The sequence below is a fragment of the Muntiacus reevesi genome, chromosome 8 (assembly GCF_963930625.1).
Source record: "Muntiacus reevesi chromosome 8, mMunRee1.1, whole genome shotgun sequence".
In the NCBI taxonomy this organism is placed as follows: domain Eukaryota; kingdom Metazoa; phylum Chordata; class Mammalia; order Artiodactyla; family Cervidae; genus Muntiacus; species Muntiacus reevesi.
In genome coordinates this window covers 69667143-69689774 of record NC_089256.1, presented here as the reverse complement: position 1 = coordinate 69689774, position 22632 = coordinate 69667143, and the positions used below count along the sequence as shown (strand labels likewise).

Below are 22632 nucleotides of genomic sequence, written 5' to 3'. Positions count from 1 at the left end.
CTCACAGGCATCCTCCTGACTTGACTCCCTCACCTATTTTAGTCTTTGCTCAATGGTTATTTTCTTAATTAAGTGTACTAGTTTCATAAGGCTGCTGTACAAATTAGTAGAGACTGCATGGCTTAAAACAACAGAAATTTATTTTCTCAGTTCTGGAGGCCAGAAGTCTGAAATCAATATGTTGACAGGTATCTTCATTTGCTTGGACTGTTATAACAAAACACTGTAGACTCTCTGGCTTATAACCATAGAAATTTATTTCTCGTAGTTCTAGAGGTTGAGATGTTCAAGCTCAAGGCATAGCTGTCATCTTCATGCTGTCATCTGGTTCATAGCTGTCATCTTCATGCTATATCCTCACATGGCAGAGAGGATGAAGGATCTCTCTGGGGTCACCTTTATAAGGGTAATAATCCCTTTCATGAGGGTTTCATGATTGGCACCCATGTGACCTAATGACTTCCCAAAGTCTCTGTCTAATACCATCATAATGGGGATTAAGCATCCACATATGCATTTTGTGGAGAAGGAAATGGCAACCCACTCTAGTGTTCTTGCCTGGAGAATCCCAGGGATGGGGGAGCCTGGTGGGCTGCCATCTATGGGGTCGCACAGAGTCGGCCACGACTGATGCGACTTAGCAGCAGCAGCAGCAGCTTGTGCATTTTGGGGTGGGGGGGGGGACACAAATGTTCAGTCTACAGCAGTAGGGTTTATTCCTTCCAAAGGCTTTGAGCGAGAATCCATTCCTCTCCTCTCTCCCAGATTCTGCTGGTGCTGGCAATCCTTCTCTGACACCGTCTTCATATGGCCTTTCTCTCTAGAACCGTGGCTCAAGTTTTCCTCTGTCTTTCTGAGTCACCTGTCATTGGATTAAGAGCCCCTCTCAATCCAGGATGATCTCATCTCAAGATCTGTAACTTGATTTCTCCTGTGAACACTTTATTACCAATGCAACCATGGGTTTTAGGAAGACATATGTTTGGAGGACGGGTGGCACCACTTGACCCAATTCATTTGGCCTCCCTCACAATGTGTTTAATATTACAGTCACTATTCCCTGCTCTACTTTTTACAATAAGTTCTCAATCCTTATACGAAAGATCAGATGTGTTTTAGAATTTAGAACTTTTTGCATTTTGGAAGATTGTATGATGTACCCATGTATTGTACACTAGCTTCAGTGGGATTTGGGGTCTCACACCATTATCAAACACTTTAATATTTCTATAGTGAAACATATGGATATTCACATAATGAGATATACAAAGTATATAAATAACTTTACATCAGTTCAGGTCACAGTTTGTTCCTCAATTAATTTGTGCCAAACTTACTGGACAACTTTCTAGTAGTTTGTTATTTACTTGTTTATTTTGATGTCACTCATTTATGGATTGTTTCCTGTCTATCCAACTTGTTCTCCATGAGGGCAGAGTCTTTGTTTCATTGCTGATATATCCCAAGCTCCTTAAATGATCATTGGCATGTGGTAGGTGCTAAATAAGTTTTTGAGCACCTTCTTGTGTTTCTTGCCTCAGGAATATTCCTCTGGAAATCTGGGTCAGAGAAAAATATACAAAAACAAGAGAGAAAAGAAAGATTTCAAAAAGAGATAGAGGGAGGAATGAAATTTAATTTGTATTTTATTTATTTTTTTCCATTTATTTTTATTAGTTGGAGGCTAATTACTTTACAATGTTGTAGTGGTTTTATACAAAACAAGAGAAAAAAGGAAGATTTCAAAAAGAGATAGAGGGAGGAATGAAATTTAATTTATAATTTATATTTTAGATCTGCTGTAACATCTCATTTCAGATTTGGGGAAGACTTTAGTGAATGAGCATGTGTAAATTAAGTAGTGTAAATATTTAAACCTTATACTTATTTAAATGTCTTTACAGTGATAGATTTTAGGCATGAGAACAATATTTAGTTCTTTTTTCCACAAAGCTTTAATAATTTATTGGGAATAATTCAGAAAGGAAACTGCCTTCACCTTGAATTGAAGGTCATACAAAACACATGATATTCCATCTCTATTTATGTAAGAATCAGAGTTTTCAAACCTTATCATTTGCCACTAATTTTCATAATCAACAGAATTTCTTTATATCGTTGTGGGAGGTCTTTATTAAAAATGCAAAACTATACAAAACTATGCAAAATGCAAACACTGCAGAGAGCCTTAAATACAGATTTTGGTCACTGATTATAGGAAGGTCAGAGGGTTTTTTTTTTTTTTTTTTTTTTGGTAACAATATGTCCATGAGACAATTATGAAAAATGGCATAAAATAATTGCCTTGGTATGAGGTGTTCCTACATACTGTACATATTTGATAATGACCTAGGGAATCAATTAAGGATGAATAATTTTATCAGTATTTTTCATGGGATAGCCATATTCTCCTGGTTTCAGATGCTAATGATTTGAAATACAAATGTACATTTGAAAGCTGTTTTAATTTTTTCCATGTATCTGGAAGACTGCTTAGAAAGGATGAATGTTTCTAGACTATGTTGATAGTAATCAAATTGAGAAGTGCAAATTTAACCATTCATTTCAGATTTAAGTCCCAGTTAGACTGCTTCCCTGGTGGCTCAGAGGTTAAAGTGTCTGCCTCCAATGAGGGAGACCCGGGTTCGATTCCTGTGTCGGGAAGATCCCCTGGAGAAGGAAACGGCAACCCACTCCAGTTTTCTTGCCTGGAGAATCCCATGGAGAGAGGAGCTTGGTAGGCTACAGTCCATGTGGTCGCAGAGAGTCGGACACGACTGAGTGATAACTTCAGACTGCAGGTGACACTGAGCGTTGTCCATTCAATTCCTCTTTTGTATCCCCCTCCCATTTTCTTTGGGTTCCTTTGACAGTGCCCTTAAAAAAATACTTCATTTACTCTCTGTTCCTTTCACAGGTAAGCAAACAAATAAACCTACATATCAAATAAACAACAGACCATCACACAAACATTGAAGTGAAACCCCACTCTAGTTATCAGGCTATATTTCTGTCTTCTATTAGTTTCAAAAATCTGATCCTGTAGCCTGTATAAAGAGCTTCCATCTTCACATGTGCTCTTTGTCTGAATCCTCCAAAGTCTGATTGCTTCTGCTATTGATACTGATATGCTGCCCGGGGAAGAGTCACTAATTTTAAGACTAGAAGTTTGCTTCAAATATCTTTTTGTTGGCTGCTCAACAGCACTGAGCACTATCAATGTACAATTAATTACATGTGATTTAAATGGTCTTCATTAATCTTTTGATTAGTCAATCATTACTTAAATGAATACAAAAGATTGCTTCGAGCATATATGATTATTGTTATATTAGAAGTGATTAATATCACTATTAGTTGGCTACTATATGTACTCCTGAAATTTCCCCTGGCCAATATTTTCTGAGCTTAAGTTTAAAAAAATGATTTCTACATTCATCCATTCCAGTATTTCATTGTCGTAGATGTGGTTACAGGTTGAGCAATATATGTAATATCTCTCCTCTCAAGGAGTGTATGTTTTAATGGAATGTCACAGAAGGGAGACAGACAATTAACAAATAAACTGCACAAACATGAGATTATGTCAACTGGTGATCAGTTTTAAGAGGAAAATATAAGAGAGTCTTGGCACATGGAGGGGTTATGGAGGTCTGACCTCTCTAGACAGTATTATCAGGTTGGGTCTTTTAGAAAATTTAGTGTTGAGCCTTAAATAATGGAAGGAAATCAGCAATATGAAGGTCATAGGAAAAAGTGTCCCTAGAAGAAAAAAATTGTAAGAACTAAGACTGAAACTTTTGAGGAAGGGAAAAAAAAAGAAAAAGAATGTTAGGGAGTCTAGAATGTTGTGACCAAGGACAAAAGAGCTGTGAGACAATGAGGTGAAAGAGCAGGCAATGGCTTGGTAAGAGAGGATTTTGCAGACTTAGAAGTTTGGATTGAATCCTAAGTATAATAGGAAGTCATTAGAAGGTTTAAAAAGTGAGGCAGTGACATGAACTGATTCATGTTTTGAAAAGATCATTCTGGCTTTATGTGAAGAATAGAAGAAAAAGGAAAGCTTTTTTTTCCCCCAGCAAAGTTTGTGGTGTTTGTAGCTGGAAGTGTAATATGTTGGAAAGCACAGTGACCTGCTTTCCTCTGTTCCATTCATTGAGATTCAGCCTTTACCTCTGGGTCTCTCACTCTCTCTCAATAAATAGAACTAACAGTCTATAAATACAACACAGATTTGACTTTTATTTTTTAAAGAATATGTGCCCTGAATAAATGCATGACCGAATGGTTTTTAAATTAATTTAAATGTTTCTAAAGTTATAAACTCACCTTTATAAAGAAGTACACAAAAACATTTAAATGATCTTTATAATGAACTTTCATTCAGTCACTCAAATACTTGGGTGCTTAGCATGTGCTATATACTTTGTGGCAAATTGCAAAAATAAATTAGGTATAAACATTTCCTTCAATAAGTTTGTATTAAAACTCAAAGGCTCAAAAAAGAATACATGTTTTGTAACTGATAGTTATTTTTTATCAATATGAACAATCTAGTTAGAAAGTCACAAAACTTCAAATTATATTTGAAGACATGGGACATTTCAGATTTCTGTGGTATTGCTTTGTTTCATGTTTCCATTGGTAGTTCTTTGAGAGGTTTAGTTCTAAATGACAGAGATCCCTCAATTTACTTGACTCCTTTATTTTGTAACAAAATGTGACAATACTTTTTTAATTCTTTGATTTTGCTTCTCTGCTGTTGTATTTATATACAATTTATGTGTTTAGAATTATAAAAGACTTAAAGGATGATCTTGGCTGCAATTTTGCTAGGTCCTATAATCATTTCATTTCCTATATTGACTGCATTGATTATTTCCTGTCCAAGGAAAACTTTTAGTACCTTTTCCCTTCACTTATATTACTTTCAGTTTTTATTCATATGAAGCATTACTCAAGTCGTGTCTGACTCTTTGCAACTCCATGGACCATAACCTATCAGACTCAACTGTCCATGGAATTCACCAGGGAAGAATACTGGAGTGGGTAACTATTCCCTTCTCCAAGGTATCATCTAGACCCAGGGACTGAGCCCAGTTCTCCTGCATTGCAGGCAGATTCTTTATCATCTCAGCCACCGGGAAGCCCTTATTCATGTAATCTGATTGCTAAATCCATTTTACTTTGTTTTTCATATTTATATCTATTCTTTTTAAGACATTTTTTGATTTGCATAGGATTTATAACCAGCAATAATCATTGATATTTATATTTTGTTCTATGTCATTTTAATATCAAGCAATTTATCCTTATAGCATGATGAATATTTGCTTGGTTTCATTATTTTATCTCCCAAGTAGCTAGAGACAGGCTTTAAGTAATTATCCTGAACAGAAATGTATTTAACATACCTTGTATACTATAAACATATTCTATTGCCTTCACACACAAGCACTATGTGCTGTGTGGTGCAAAGTCGTTTCAGTCGTGTCCAACTCTTTGCGAGCCCATAAACTGTAGCCCCCCAGGTTCCTCTGTCCATGGAATTCTCCAGGCAAGAATATTGGAGTGGGTTGCCAAGCCCTCCTCCAGGGAATCTTCCCAACCTATGGACTGAACACAGACCTCCCTCATTGAGGGTGGATTCTTTACCATCTGATACTACTGAGTAATAAACATTTTCTCCAAAAACTTTGAACATAATGCTACATTGCTTTGTCATATTTAGTAGCACAGAAGCAAAGTTTGAAGTAAACCTTCTCTTTATTTCAAACACAGATAAGTGGAGAGATTTTCCATTTACCTTGAAATTCAAAAAACTTACTGTGTTAAAAATGTAGCTCTCTATTGTTTCATTTTGGGGAGATCCTGAGCATTTAAACCTATCAATATATTCTCAGGTATTTAATAAGTTTGGGGAGATTGATTTCACTGATTTTTTCTTTTTTATCATTCTTCTGAAATTTCTATTGTTAAGTAGTTTTGATCTTCTCGGACACCTTTCAGATCTCTGAACAATTATTACCATTATTATTCTTTATTGTTTTTCCTGTGAGTTCTGAGAGAATTTCTTGAGTTTGTCTTCTGGTTTACTTATTTGATATTTCCATAGTATCCAATCTGATATTCACTTCCTCTATTCCAATTTTATTTTATTTTTTTCAATTTACTTTTATTAGTTGGAGGCTAATTACGTTACAATATTGTAGTGGTTTTTGGCATACATTGACATGAATCAGCCATGGATTTACATATATTCTCCATCCCGATTCCCCCTCCAATCTCCCTCTCTACCCAATCCCTCTGAGTCTTCCCAGTGTACAAGGCCTGAGCACTTGTCTCATGCATCCAACCTGGGCTGGTGATCTGTTTCACCCTAGATAATATACATGTTTCGATGCTGTTCTCTCAAACATCCCACCCTCGCCTTATCCCACAGAGTCCAAAAATCTGTTCTGTACATCTGTGTGTCTCTTTTCCTGTTTTGTATATAGGGTTATCATTACCATCATTCTAAATTCCATATATATGTGTTAGTACACTGTATTGGTCTTTATCTTTCTGGCTTACTTCACTCTGTATAATAGGCTCCAGTTTCATCCATCTCATTAGAACTGATTCAAATGAATTCCTTTTAATGGCTGAGTAATATTCCATGGTGCATATGTACCACAGCTTCCTTATCCATTCGTCTACTGATGGGCATCTAGGTTGCTTCCATGTCCTGGCTTTTATAAACAGTGCTGTGATGAACACTGGGGTGCACGTGTCTCTTTTAGATCTGGTTTCCTCGGTGTGTATGCCCAGAAGTGGGATTGCTGGGTCATATGGCAGTTCTATCTCCAGTTTTTTATGAAATCTCCACACTGTTCTCCATAGTGGCTATACTAGTTTGCATTCCCACCAAGAGTGTAAGAGGGTTCCCTTTTCTCCACACCATCTCCAGCATTTATTGCTTGTAGACTTTTGGATAGCAGCCATCCTGACTGGCGTGTAATGGTACCTCATTGTGGTTTTGATTTGCATTTCTCTGAAATTGAGTGATATTGAGCATCTTTTCATGTGTTTGTTAGCCATCTGTATGTCTTCTTTGGAGAAATGTCTGTTTAGTTCTTTGGCCCATTGTTTGATTGGGTCATTTATTTTTCTGGAATTGAGCTGCAGGAGTTGCTTGTATATTTTTGAGATTAATCCTTTGTCTGTTTCTTCATTGGCTATTATTTTCTCCCAATCTGAGAGCTTTCTTTTCACCTTACTTATAGTTTCCTTTGTTGTGCAAAAGCTTTTAAGTTTCATTAGGTCCCATTTGTTTATTTTTGCTTTTATTTTCAATATTCTGGGAGGTGTGTCATTGACGTTCCTGCTGTGATTTATGTTGGAGAGTGTTTTGCCTATGTTCTCCTCTAGGAGTTTTATAGTTTCTGGTCTTACATTTAGATCTTTAATCCATTTTGAGTTTATTTTTGTGTATGGTGTTAGAAAGTGTTCTAGTTTCATTTTTTACAAGTGGTTGACCAGTTTTCCCGGCATCACTTGTTAAAGAGGTTGTCTTTTTTCCATTGTATATCCTTGCCTCCTTTGTTGAAGATAAGGTGTCCACAGGTTCATGAATTTATCTCTGGGCTTTCTATTCTGTTCCATTGATCTATATTTCTGTCTTTGTGCCAGTATCATACTGTGTTGATGACTGTGGCTTTGTAGTAGAGTCTGAAGTCAGGGAGGTTGATTCCTCCAGTTCCATTCTTCTTTCTCAAGATTACTTTGGCTATTCGAGGTTTTTTGTATTTCCATACAAATTGTGAAATTATTTGTTCTAATTCTGTGAAAAATACTGTTGGTAGCTTGATAGGGATTGCATTGAATCTATAGGTTGCTTTGGGTAGTATAGTCATTTTCACAATATTGATTCTTCCAATCCATGAACACGGTATATTTCTCCATCTGTTTGTGTCCTCTTTGATTTCTTTCATCAGTGTTTCTTAGTTTTCTATGTATATGTCTTTTGTTTCTTTAGATAGATATGCTCCTAAGTATTTTATTCTTTGTTGCAATGGTGAATGGTATTGTTTCCTTAATTTCTCTTTCTGTTTTCTCATTGTTAGTGTATAGGAATGCACGGGATTTCTGTGTGTTAATTTTATATCCTGCAACTTTACTATATTCGTTGATTAGCTCTAGTAATTTTCTGGTAGAGTCTTTAGGGTTTTCTATGTAGAGGATCATGTCATCTGCAAACAGCGTGAGTTTCACTTCTTCTTTTCCTATCTGGATTCCTTTCACTTCTTTTTCTGCTCTGATTGCTGTGGCCAAAACTTCCAAAACTATGTTGAATAGTATCGGTGAGAGAGGGCACCCTTGTCTTATTCCTGATTTCAGGGGAAATGCTTTCAGTTTCTCACCATTGAGGATAATGCTTGCTGTGCGTTTGTCATATATAGCTTTTATTGTGTTGAGGTATGTTCCTTCTATTCCTGCTTTCTGGAGAGTTTTAATCATAAATGAGTGTTGAATTTTGTCAAAGGCTTTCTCTGCATCTATTGAGATAATCATGGTTTTTATCTTTCAATTTGTTAATGTGGTGTATTACATTGATTGATTTGTGGATATTAAAGAATCCTTGCATTCCTGGGATAAAACTCACTTGGTCATGATGTATGATTTTTTTAATATGTTGTTGGATTCTGTTTGCTAGAATTTTGTTAAGGATTTTTGCATCTATGTTCATCAGTGATATTGACCTGTAGGTTTCTTTTTTTGTGGCATCTTTGTCTGGTTTTGGAATTAGGGTGATGGTGGCCTCATAGAATGAGTTTGGAAGTTAACCTTCTTCTGCAATTTTCTGGAAGAGTTTGAGTAAGACAGGTGTTAGCTCTTCTCTAAATTTTTGGTAGAATTCAGCTGTGAAGCCATCTGGTCCTGGGCTTTTGTTTGCTGGAAGATTTCTGATTCCAGTTTCGATTTCCTTGTTTGTGATGGGTCTGTTTAGATCTTCTATTTCTTCCTGGTTCAGTTTTGGAAGGTTATACTTTTCTCAGAATTTGTCCATTTCTTCCAAGTTGTCCATTTTATTGGCATAGAGCTGCTAGTACTAGTCTCTTATCATCCTTTGTATTTCAGTGTTATCTGTTGTGATCTCTACATTTTCTTTTCTAATTTTGTTAATTTGGTTCTTCTCCCTTTGTTTCTTACTGTGTCTTGCTAACAGTTTATCAATTTTGTTTATTTTTTTTTTCAAAAATCAGCTTTTAGCTTTGTTGATTTTTGCTATGGTCACTTTAGTTTCTTTTGCATTCATTTCTGCCCTAATTTTTAAGATTTCTTTCCTTCTGCTAACCCTGGGGTTCTTCATTTCTTCCTTCTCTAGTTGCTTTAGATGTAGAGTTAGGTTATTTATTTGACTTTTTTTCTTGTTTCTTGAGGTAAGCCTGTAATGCTATGAACCTTCCCCTTAGCACTGCTTTTACAGTGTCCCATAGGTTTTGGGTTGTTGTGTTTTCATTTTCACTCATTTCTATGCATATTTTGACTTCTTTTTTGATTTCTTCTATGATTTGTTGGTTATTCACAAGCGTGCTATTTAGCCTCCATATGTTTGAATTTTTAATAATTTTTTTCCTTTAATTGAGATCTAATCTTACTGCACTGTGGTCAGAAAAGATGACTGGAATGATTTCAATTCTTTTTTTTTAATTTTCCAAGACTAGATTTATGGCCCAGGATGTGATCTATTCTGGAGAAGGCTCTGTGTGCACTTGAGAAAAAGGTGAAGTTTGATTGTTTTCAGGTGAAATGTCCTATAGATATCAATTGTGTCCGTTGTGCCATTTAAATTTTGTGTTTCCTTGTTAATTTTCTGTTTAGTTTATCTCTCCATAGTTGTGAGTGGGGTATTAAAGTCTCCCACTATTATTGTGTTACTATTAATTTCCTCTTTCATACTCATTAGCATTTGCCTTACATATTGTGGTGCTCCTATGTTGGGTGCATATATATTTATAATTGCTATATCTTCTTCTTAGATTGATCCTTTGATCATTATGTAGTGTCCTTCTTTGTCTCTTTTCACAGCCTTTATTTTAAAGTCAATTTTATCTGATATGAGTATTGCAACTCCTGCTTTCTTTTGGTCTCCGTTTGTGTGAAATATTTTTTTCCAGCCCTTCACTTTTAGGCTGTATGTGTCTCTGTTTTGAGGTGGGTCTCTTGTAGACAGCATATTTAGGGGTCTTATTTTTGTATCCATTCAGCCAGTCTTTGTCTTTTGGTTGGGGCATTCAACTCATTCACATTTAAGTTAATTATTGATAGATATGGTCCTGTTGACATTTACTTTGTTGTTTTGGGTTCAGGTTTATACAACCTTTCTGTGTTTCCTGTCTAGAGAAGATCCTTTAGCATTTGTTGAAGAGCTGGTTTGGTGGTGCTGAATTCTCTCAGTTTTTGCTTGTCTCTAAAGCTTTTGAATTCTCTTTCATATCTGAATAAGATCTTTGCTGGGTACAGTAATCTAGGTTGTAGGTTATTCTCTTTCATTACTTTAAGTATGTCCTGCCATTCCCTTCTGGCCTGGAGGGTTTCTATTGATAGATCAGCTGTTATCCTTATGGGAATCCCTTTGTGTGTTATTTATTGTTTCTCCCTTGCTGCTTTTAATATTTGTTTTTTGTATTTGATCTTTGTTAATTTGAATAATATGTGTCTTGGGATGTTTCACCTTGGGTTTATCCTGTTTGGGTCTCTCTGGGTTTCTTGGACCTGTGTAACTGTTTCCTTCCCCATTTTAGGGAAGTTTTCAGCTATTATCTCCTCAAGTATTTTCTCATGGCCTTTCTTTTTGTCTCCTTCTGGGAGTCCTATGATTCAAATGTTGGGGCATTTCACATTGTCCCAGAGGTCCCTGAGGTTGTCCTCATTTCTTTTGATTCTTTTTTCCTCTCTACTTCATATATTTCCACCATTTTATCTTCTACCCCATTTATCCTGTCTTCTATCTCTGTTATTCTACTCTTGGTTCCCTCCAGAGTGTTTTTGATCTCATTTATTGCATTATTCATTTCTATTCGACTTTTTTATTTCTTCTAGGTCCTTATTAAACATTTCTTGCATCTTCTCAATCTTTGTCTCCAGGCTATTTACCTGTAACTCCATTTTGTTTTCAAGATTTTGGATCATTTTCATTATCATTATTCTAAATTCTTTTTCAGGTAGTTTCCCTATCTCCTCTTTTGTTTGACTTGGTGGGCATTTTTCATGTTCCTTTACCTGTTGGGTATTTCTCTACCTTTTCATCTTGTTTAGATTGCTGTGTCTGGAGTGAGCTTTCTGTATTCTGGAGGTCTGTGGTTCCTTTTTATTGTGGAGGTTTCACCCAGTGGGTGGGGTTAGACGATTGGCTTGTCAAGGTTTCCTGGTTAGGGAAGCTTGTGTCAGTGTTCTGGTGTATGGAACTGGATTTCTTCACTCTGGAGTGCAATGGAGTGTCCAGTAATGAGTTTTGAGATGGGTCTATGTGTTAGGTGTGACTTCGGGCAGCCTGTAAGTTGACGCTCAGGGCTATGTTCCTGCATTGCTGGAGAATTCGCGTAGTATGACTTGCTCTGGAACTTATTGGCTCTTGGGTGGTGGTTGGTTTCAGTGTAGGTATGGAGGCTTTTGGATGGTCTCTTATTACTTAATGTTCGATGTAGTCAGAAGGTTTCTGGTCTTCTTTGGTTTGGGGCTTAAGTCTCCTGCCTCTGGATTTTAGTTTTATTCTTCCAGTAGTCTCAAGACTTCTCCAACTATACAGCACTGATAATAAATCTTCTAGGTTAATGATGAAAAGATTCTCCCCCGTGAGGGACACCCATAGAAGTTCACAGAGTTACATGAAGAAGAGGAGAGGGAGGAGGGAGATAGAGTTGAGTAGGAGGAGAAAAAGGGGGCCTGAAGAGGAGAGAGACAGATCTACGCAGTTGTCTGTTCCCATTGTGTTCTCCGTAGCCCAGAAACCCAGAGATTCACAGAATTGGATTGGGAAGAAAAGGGGAAAGGAGGAAATAGAGGTGTTCTGAGGTAGAAAACAGAGTCAAAAGTGGGAGAGTAATCAACACACTCCTGAATAAAAATGGGTACTGAATATTGGATTCTTAAATGTCCAAAATTGATATCAAATACTGAAAAACAAAGAATAAAAATCTAGAATAGAGGTTAGACTCTTAAAAATACAATATTAAAAACAAAAACACAAAAATTTTAGCAATATATATGAAGTTTGGTTTAAAAATAGGGCATCTCCTTTTTTTTTTTTGCAAGGTTATAGTGAAATGAAAATGAAAATTAAGGAGTAATACAGGACTTTAAAAGAAAATAAGAGAAAAAAAGAAAAAAATTATTTTCCTAGTTAAAAAAAATAGTAAAAATATTTGAAAATGAAAATGAAAGTTAAGGAGTAATGGGGGAGTAATAGGGAATTTTAAAAGAAAATAAAAGAGAAAAAATAAAAATAGAAAAGAATAGAAAAAAAATTTTTTTAATTAAAAAAAAAAGTAAAACTATATCTAGGAATTGTCTGGAGCTGTTGCGGTCAGTGTGGGTTCAGTTCAGTTTCAGATAGCTCCTTGTTCCAGCTTACACTTCTCGATATCTATAGGCCCCTTCTGGTGTAGTCCGTGTTACCTACAGGGATTTTAATCTGTTGCACAGGTCCCTTCTGAAGTGGTTCCCTTTGTTTATTTAGCTTCTGTTTGCCGGTCTCTTCAGTGTCTAATTTCCGCCCTGACACAGGCGTGCGGAGGTGGTCTCTTGTTCAGGTTCGCTGGTTCAGTCCTGCTGCGGGGAGGGTGGGGCGCTGCAGACAGATATCGCTGTGTGTGGGGAGCACTCGCAGTGTTCTGGCCACACTGGGTTTGCTCCCGCTCACGGCTGTGTGCTTTCCCTGTCTACATTGCTCAGACTCCTGGCTGCTCTATATGGAGCGGGCCCCTGCATTGCCTGTGGTTCCAGTTTTCGGGTACTACACAAAAGCACGGACTCGGCTGGGCCTGCGTTTTGTGCCTTCCCCGACCCGTGCAGCTCAGACAGCCAGGAGCTTGACGGGTGCACTCTCCCCGGGTGCGGTGCGCCTTCTCCCCTCCGTGGTCCCAGCCTCAGTTTCTGAGCCTGTCGGGTGTGTGCGCCTTGTGTCTATTCTCAGTAGCTGGCCTCTAGCCACGACCCTCCCGGCGGATGTCGACCATCCAGAATCTCAGGAAGTCTTTGGTTAGAAACTGGAGGCCTGTCTGCAGTTTGATAGGGGTGCCGTCTCTGGGGCTGAGTTTGCCCCTTTCCCCTCCCCCCTGCCTCCTGCCTCTGGCAGGCATGGGCCGGTCCGCTGCTGGCTAGCTCATCTCTGGAATTGCTCAGTCCCTTTGTTCTACCGGCCAGCAGTGTGTTCAGGCCAGTTAATTTTCTCTCTCTCTCTTGCTATCCCACAGTTTAAGTTGCTATCTCATGTTAACTCCCTCCGATTGTCCTCAGGGCATTCAGGCCCGGTCCTTACCCTAAGCAATGCTGCCCGCTCCTCTCCGTTCTGCCCCCACTTGCTGGTGGCGGATGCGGGCATCTGGGGTACTTTTCTGCTGGCAATTGCTTTTAGGCATGTAATCTGTGGGTTTTATTTATTTTTCCTCCCAGTTAGGTTGCCCTCCGAGATTAGAAAACTTCCCCCAGACCCGCCCGTGAGAGAGTTTCCTGGTGTTTGGAAACTTCCTCTATTATGACTCCCTTCCTGGGATGGGTCTCTGTCCCTAGCTCTTTTGTCTCTCTTTTATCTTTTATATTTTGTCCTACCTCCTTTCGAAGACGATGGGCTGCTTCTCTGGGCGCCTGATGTCTTCTGCTAGTGGCCAGACATTGTTTTGTGAAGTTTGCTCAGTGTTCAAATGTTCTTTCGATGAATTTGTAGGGGAGAAAGTGGTCTCCTTGTCCTATTCCTCCGCCATATTGGCTTCTCCCCCTCCCTATTCCAATTTTAAATTTGAAAATCATATTTTTATCTCTAGCCATTAATTTTTCTCATTATGCATTGTTCCACTTCTATTCTTTCTTTCATTTCTTTGATGCAATATTTTCCAAAATCTTATTTTAACTGTGAGTTAAAATTTTATTATTATTTTTCTCTTTTTTATGTAAATGAACCCAGTAGCCCTCACTGAACAGTTCTGCAGGCTCTTATACTGCAGGTTCTTCTTAAACATCTGAGTTTTGTCAGTGAGCTTGGACAAATATTGAAGTGTTGCCTAGTTACATTGCATATTTAAGTCCTAGTTATGTAGAAAATGGGTGTGGGGTTACAACTGTGGGCAAATTCAGAAATAATTTTTCTCCTAAACTTTTTCTTTAGACTGTGACAGATCTCCTGTCATGTCCTCCCCTCCTTACTATGACAAGTTTGACATCTCACAGACAAGATTCTGCTGTTCCTGGTGCTTCTATCATACTCCCTGTGGCACCTCACTGCAATTTGCTGACCTCTTCCAGTTTTGCTTCCTTCAGCCACTGGATTTGAAATGGGCTTTGGTACTTCCCTAACCAGATACTTCCAGATGAAGCCAATCTGTGACAGTGAAGAATAATCTGTTTATATGGGGTCTGCTTTGTTCAGGCTCCATCTCTTCTCACACCCAACCTCTTTGATTGAAGGGCTTTTTCTGGGAATTGACTAGGAGCTACTCCTCTTATTTCTTAAGTAGAATTTTACTTAGAACTCAAAAGATTGACCCTCAGGGTCTTCTTCAGCCCAGTTACATGACCGTTGAAAAGTACTGATGTTTCTGCCTGGGAATAACACCATTTCTTGGTTTAGAACCCACATGTAAAATTTCTTTTATTCTTATATATTAGCATTCATTTTTATGGGCTTATGGGGCAGCAAAAACTAGACACCTGTGCACATGTATCAACATCTCAATTTGAAATCATTTTAGTAATATAAACACTCATTTTCAAATTAAAGATATTTCAAAAGCTATAATAGTCCAATGTATTAGATTGATGCAGAAGTATTTGTGGTTTTGCACGGTTGAACTTTGGCATTTGATACTGTAATATTTTCTTAAATAAATGTGGTTATGTTATAGACATTTTAACACATATATCTTCCTTTATGTTTTTTGCTAATGACTTATTACTTGCTGTTTATTGTATATTTATTTTAGATTAGGGAAATGAAGTTAGACAAAGAGCAAATTTGAGTGTTTCTTTTATTCAAGTTCAAAATGAGTCATAAAGCAGAGGAAACAACTTGCCACATCAACAATGCATTTGGCCCAGAAGTGCTAACAAACATACAGCACAGTGGTGGCTGGAGAGGGTGTGGAGAAAAGGGAACCCTCTTACACTCTTGGTGGTAATGCAAACTAGTACAGCCACTATGGAGAACAGTGTGGAGATTCCTTTAAAAACTGGAAATACAACTGCCATATGACCCAGCAATCCCACTGCTGGGCATACACACAGAGGAGACCAGAATTGAAAGAGGCACGTGCACCCCAATGTTCATTGCAGCACTGTCTATAATAGCCAGGACATGGAAGCAACCTAGATGTCCATCAGCAGGTGAATGGATAAGAAAGCTGTGGTACATATACACAATGGAATATTACTCAGCCATTAAAAAGAATACATTTGAATCAGTTTAATGAGGTGGATGAAACTGGAGCCTATTATACAGAGTGAAGTAAGCCAGAAAGAGAAACACCAATACAATATACTAACACATATATATGGAATTTAGAAAGATGGTAATTATAACCCTGTATGCGAGACAACAAAAGAGACACAGATGTATAGAACAGTCTTTTGGACTCTGTGGGAGAGGGCAAGGGTGGGATGATATGGGAGAATGGCATTGAAACATATAAATTAACATATTTGAAATGAATCGCCAGTCCAGGTCTGATGCATGATACACGGTGCTCGGGGCTGGTGCACTGGGATAACCCAGGGGGATGGGATGGGGAGGGAGGTGGGAGGGGGGTTCAGGATGGGGAACACATGTACACCCATGGCGGATTCAAGTCAGTGTATGGCAAAACCAATACAATATTCTAAAGTTAAATAAATAAATAAAAGTAAAAAAAAAAAGTTTTGCAAAGGAGACAAGAACCTTGAAGATGAGGAGAGCAGTGGTCAGCCATCAGAAGTTGACAATGACCCACTGAGAGGATCGATGAAGCTAATCCTCTAACAACTACGTGAGAAGTTGCTGAAGAACTCTATGTTGACCATTCTATGGTTATTTGGCATTTAAAGCAAGTGGAAAGGTGAAAAAGCTTGATAAGTGGGTGCCTCATAAGCTGACCACAAGTCAAAGCCTTTTGAAGCATTGTCTTCTCTTATTCTATGTAACAACAATAAATTATTTCTTGACCAGAATGTGATGTGATTAAAAGTGGATTTTATATGACAACCAATGAGCACCAGCTCAGTGATTGGATGGAGAAGAAGATCCAAAGCATCTCCCAAAGCCAAACTTGCTCCCACAAGGGCCCATGCTCACTGTTTGGTGGTCTGCTGCCCCTCTGATCCACTACAACTTTCTGAATCCTGGTGAAACTGTTGCAGGAAGGGGGACCCCTTCCAGGGCCTGAAACTGGGCTCTTGTCTAACACTCAGAAGTGAATTGTCCGAGGAGACACATGTGCTGACTAAGCAAGAGATTTTATTGGGAAAGGGCGCTCTGGTGGAGAGCAGGAGGGTAAGGGAACCCAGGAGGACTGCTCTGCCACGTGGCTCGCAGTCTTGGGTTTTATGATGATGGGATTAATTTCCGGTTGTCTTTGGCCAATTGTTCTAGTTCAGAGTCTTTCCTGGTGGCGCATGCATCGCTCAGCCAAGATGGATGCTAGCGAGAGGGATTCTGGGAAGTGGATGGACACGCAGTGTCTTCTTTTGACCTTTCCCGAACTCTTTCGGTTGGTGGTGGCTTATTAGTTCCGTGTTCCCTACCAGGAGCTCCTGTCATAAAACAACTCATGTGAATGGTTACTAAAGAGCCTGCCCAGGGTGGGCGGTTTCAGTCAGTGTGCTTCCCCTAACAAAACCATTACATCTGAGAAACACGCTCAGCAAGCTGAAAACAGCCCCTGACTGCACATTGTACAACCAATGCTTCAAAAGTTGAATGAATTGGTCTATGAAATTTTGCCTCATCCACCATATTCACTTGACTTCTCACCAATTGACCACCACTTCTTTAAGCATCTCAACAACTTTTTGCAGGGAAAATGCTTCCAGAATCAGCAGGTGGCAAGGAATGCTTTCCAAGATTTCATCGAATTCCAAAGCAGGATTTTTATGCTACAGGAATAAACAAACTTGTTTCTTGTTGGCAAAAATGTGTTGATTGTGTTTCCTATTTTGATTAATAAAGATGTGTTCGATTTATAATGCTTTAAGTTATTTAAAGTTATATTTAAAATTCACAGTCCTAAACTGCAATTATGTTTGCACCAACCTTAATAATATATTTGCATTAAAATGACCTTGGAATTCAATTATGAGACTGAAATAGTATGGTCAAGTCTGGGAACTATTGTTTCTGAAGGTTTATAAATAGTTTTATGAAGTTTAGCTGCATTGTGCTTTTTTTCCCCCCTCTTCTGAATTGTCAGTATGTTACTATTTAAATGATACCAAATGTAAAGAAATGGTGATTTTTAAGAATGTATTGGTTATCTGTGAACTCCTGTTCTTCAAGGCGTAATTCCCGGCAAAAGTGACTATTGTTGCAGGCACAGTGAGTGAGGGATGTGCATCTACAAAGCTTGATGGTGAGACTAATACATTCAAAGTGAAACATTCACGAATTTGGCTGATTTCATTTTGTTCATCAGGACTCTATACTATTGGCTAAATTACTGAAATTGTGATAGTTATTTTATGGATCGTGATTATTATAAAGTATATTTTAGCTCATATTTCACAGAGCCAAGTTGTCCATATTTTATTGTTGAATAAGCTCACTCGGGAAGATCCCCTGGAGAGGGAAATTGTAACCCACGCCAGTATTCTTGCCTGGAAAATCCCATGGATGGAGGGCCCTGGCAGGCTACAGTCCATGGGGTCACAAAGAGTCAGACACAACTGAGCGACTTCATTCACTTCACAAACTCACTGGATTTAAATTCAAAAGCATAATAGTATGGAATTATGCCAATCAAACTGATATTTGAAAGTCTAGTTGAGGCTGAGTCAAAAGAAAAAAAAAAAGATAGGGTCAAAAAGAATAGAAGGACCAAATAGGAAATTGTTAAAAGTGCTTCCCAGGTGGCACGGTGGTAAAAAATCCTCCAGCCAGTGCATAAGACACAGGAGACGCAGGTGTGATCCCTGGGTAGGGAAGGTCCTTTGTGGGAGGAAATGGCAACCTACTTCAGTATACTTGCCTGGAAAATCCCAGGGACAGGGGAGCCTGGTGAGATACAGTCCATGGGGTCACAAAGAGTCAGACAGGACTGGGTGACTGAGCACACACAGTAAAATAGACTTGCTGTTATCAGTGATGACATGAGTCTTCAGTTCAAATAGCACACTTGCATTTCACTCCAAGTTAATCAAATAAATATCTTTTTTCTTTGCTTCTTCCAAATTTGCTTATTTGCAGTTTTTATTGTAGCCAATATTGTTAATTTGCATGAGAGAAAAGGATGGATGTTCTTCTGTTAGGATGTGATCCTAAGAGAGAAACTTGTGTTTGAAGAATCTGCAGTAGTGACCCCTATCATTTAGGGCTTTTATTTTATCAAGCTTACCAATCTTGTTCTGAGCATTTGTATTCTGTGCATATGTTCTATTGTCTAGCAGTAACTAGCATAAGTATGTAATTATATGCTTTGTTTTGTTGTAATAGATTTCAAAATACTCTATTATTATGGTGCTGTTTGAATCATGTTTACTATATCAACATAAACATATAAATTGAGTCAAATTATTTGCTTGGTTAACTGGAAACCAAAAGTCATTACAGCATTGTCAGATTCAAAATGCTGTGTGACAATAAAAACATTTGATTCCATTTGCCTAAACTTGAACCTCAAAAACTTTGTAACCATTTGCCTCAGTATATTTGGCACAACTTTTTGAGAAACAGAAGATATATTCTGTAGCACCATGCAACCAGTGAACCAGTGAAGTTGCTCAGTCATGTCTTACTCTTTGCAATCCTATGGACTGTAGCCTACCAGGCTCCTCCATCCATGGAATTTTCCAGGCAAGAGTACTGGAGTGGGTTGCCATTTCCTTCTCCAGGGGATCTTCCCGACCCAGGGATTGAACCCAGGTCTCCCACATTGCAGGCAGACATTTTACCATTTGAGCTACCAGGGAAGCCCATGCAAGGACTCCCCCATACTTATTTGAGCATGATTTGTAATTCCCATGGTGGTTTGTAGCTTATTTGTAGTTAAGATAACTTTCTTATTCTAAGGTATTTTTCCCTTTGCCTAAACCTCTGACTTTTCCAGCATGTACAAAACAAATCAACCACTAAAAATTTTCAGGTACTTATATATTAAAATGTTAGCATTTCTCATCATGTTTCTTTTCTTTATGTTTCCGCTAAGTAACCCAGTCCTATTTAAATTGCCATTAGTCTATCAGGCAATACAATTCTTATAAACCTCATTAATTTATAATCTCTTTTAACTGCTTTTCTTCTTCTTCAGGGTTTTATATAAAGACAAACACGAGGATGTGGGGTTTCCATCTAACTTCCTCCAGCCTTCTGATTCTACCACTTGCCTTAGTTTCCTGCCTTCTCTCCTGCTGGCTGCCATTGTCTGCCCTGTGTGTGCAGTTATTTTTCTTGTTCTCATCGTTGCCCCTCTGCCTCTAGTGAATGAAAAGGGCAAATCTAAAATAAGATCCAACATTCAGAGCCTAGACACAGAATACTTCATTTTTTAATCCATGCATTAAAAAAAATGCATTAATAATTGACAAGATATGACTGAATTACCTTGCATTTCTATGGAAGAAAAGAAAGCTTCTATGAAGTCAATCAATTCTTTTAATTGTTTTTCTAATCTTACATCCTCTTCTTGTATACTTGTATTTAAGTAAGATCAACATCCGTGCGATTATATAAGTCTCTGTCAAATGGGTGAAAAGATATTCTTCCTAATGCTAAAGCAGCTGTGAAAGAAGTTTCTTTTTAGTTTATTACAAATGCAAAAGAAATTCTCTCTGGGGATTGGCAGCTTGGGTATATGTGATATTTTCGCCTTAATGTTTCTTAAAAGTGTATAGAGAGAGGTTCACTGCAGTATTGTCCTTATGAGTGCAGTCTATGATTTCATATTGCAGTTGAACTAGAGGTCATGAGTGTCCTTAAGATAATATCCATATCACGCCTCTCTAAAACATTGTCTGTAACAAAGACAATGACACTAACATTCTATCAGTATAATACAGTGAAGCAGAATATATAAAAGAGCAAAGAAAAACAATCCTTCCATATTAGACATTCCTTAGGTGAAATTCAGTCTCTTTAGAATATAAAGGGCAGGGTAAATTTGTAATGAGGAATTTCATACCACGCATCCATTCAGTGGTTGGAGTTAATGAGCTCCTATTCTGTGACCCCAGAGGATACCAAATAAACAGACATTGGCATCATCCTGGATGAGTTCAAACTCTAGTGTCAAAGGCATGTGAATAATATTAACATAAAAGGGGCTTATGAAAAAAGTATTTTGATTGTGAAAGGCAATAGAATAAGTATTAAGGGGGATTTCAAAAACAGAAAGAAATGCAGAGAATGTAGAAAGAACTGTTCAGAATAAAGACATGATGTGAGTTGCTGTTTACTCGCTAAGTTGCGTCCAACTCTTTGTGACTCCAAAGACTGAAGCACACCAGGTTCCTCTGTCCCTCACTGTCTCCCAGAGTTTGCTCAAGTTCCATTGAACCAGTGATGCTATCTAACCATCTCGTCTCATGATGTGAATAAAAGCAAACAAATGTGGATGAGTACAGTGGTTAAGGGAACTGCCCAGAATGGCTAAAATTAATTTGCTTGGGAAGTGTTAGATAAGGAAAGGCCAAACCAAAGTTGTAAAAGCCTTTATTTGCCACCAAATCCTTGTTAAAATTATAATTTTATATAATTAAAATTGTTAAAATTATAATTTTGTTAAATTTATAATATCAGATAGAGTGTGTTTATACATATTCAGGTTATATGTGAGTATGCATCAACCAACTTCTGCTTTATTATAATTCTGTGAACAGTAATTGCTAACTAAATCTAAAATGGGAGATTTATACAATTACTGATATCTTTATATGTATAAATAAATTACTTGGGGAATTAAGGTATTCAAAGATGTTTTCTGACCATTATTTAATTATAATATCTCTTAGGAACACTAAGACTTAAAAAAGGAAAATTAATTTTCTATTGTTATGGGAGAATGTCCCTTTAAATAGAGACACTAACCTGCTAGGGAATCACTAGTAAATAAAAACTAGAAGTATTGTGAGTGAATTCCATGATATCACCAGTTAGAATTATTCCCAGAAAAGCAAAGGTAGCTTCACTGTAAATAATTCATACAATGCAATATTTCCTTTGTTGGAAAAAAAATTTGCTGGTGTTAATAACCATTCCTAATAAGACTGAGAATAGTAAAATAATTTTTTGTGTATTAATAGACACATTAAAACCTCAGCTAACATTTAAACTATAAAAATACTACAAGCAAAGGGCAAGAGCTAAACTAGGATGACCATTATTACCTTTCATAATAAAAATAGCTTTGTAGGTTTTATTCTGGATATAAGATATGAAAGAAAAATGAATATATATTGGAAGAAAAGAGATAAAATTATGTTTGTTTGCATACAACTTAATTTTCCTGGGAAGACCAAAGGTACATATTTAAGTAGCCAGAAGAGAAACAACATCAACAAAATGAAAATTCAGAACCATTTTCATGTTTCTGCAATGCCTATGTTAAAAGTTTTATTTAAAAGGACATACATATATATACATACATACATATAGGGTAGCTCAGTAGTGTCCGACTCTTTGCGACCCCATGGACTGTAGCCTACAAGGCTGCTCTGTCCATGGGATTATTTTCAGGCAAGGGTACTGGAGTGGGTTGCCATTTCCTTCTCCAGGGGATCTTCCCAACCCAGGGATCGAACCCAGGCCTCCCGCATTGTAGGCGGACGCTTTACCGTCTGAGCCACCAGGGAAGTTAAGGCTAACAATGTAGAAATAAACTTAGCAAGATGTGTATGGCTCTTTTAAATAATTTTGGCATTTTCTAAAAACACATTTTTAAATTAAAAAAAAATTATTCAAGTATGATTGGTTTACAATGTTTTGTTGTGTTTCAGGTATACACCAAAGTGTTCAGTTATACATATATATATTCTTTTTCAGATTCTCTTACAGTTTTTTGTAAAATATTGAGTATACTTCTCTGTGCTATATAATAGGTCCTTGTTGGTTATATATTTTATATAGTAATGTGTATATGTTAGTCCCAAACTCCTAATTTATCCCTGCCTTTCCTATTTGGTGACCATATATTTGTTTTCTATGTTTGTGACTCTATTTCTGTTTTTTGTATAAGTTCATTTGTATCTTTTTTTTTT

General features: G+C 37.5%; 1 protein-coding gene and 1 non-coding gene across 7 annotated transcripts in view; one reads left to right on the top strand and one right to left on the bottom strand.

Annotated features, from left to right (window-relative positions):
- NAALADL2 (N-acetylated alpha-linked acidic dipeptidase like 2) overlaps positions 1-22632 on the top strand; it is a 1500734-nt gene that overhangs the window by 446060 nt on the left and 1032042 nt on the right. Inside the window, exon 1 of one of the 6 annotated variants that reach the window (XM_065942426.1) lies at positions 2664-2801. The exons of the other annotated variants lie outside the window; for them this stretch is intronic. The gene's annotated coding sequence lies outside the window, so the exon portion shown is untranslated. Of the gene's footprint in view, positions 1-2663; positions 2802-22632 lie in introns of those variants that run through there. 6 annotated transcript variants of the gene reach the window in all.
- On the bottom strand, positions 22156-22227 carry TRNAC-ACA (transfer RNA cysteine (anticodon ACA)). Its single transcript has one exon. It is a non-coding gene; the product is annotated as a tRNA-Cys (tRNA).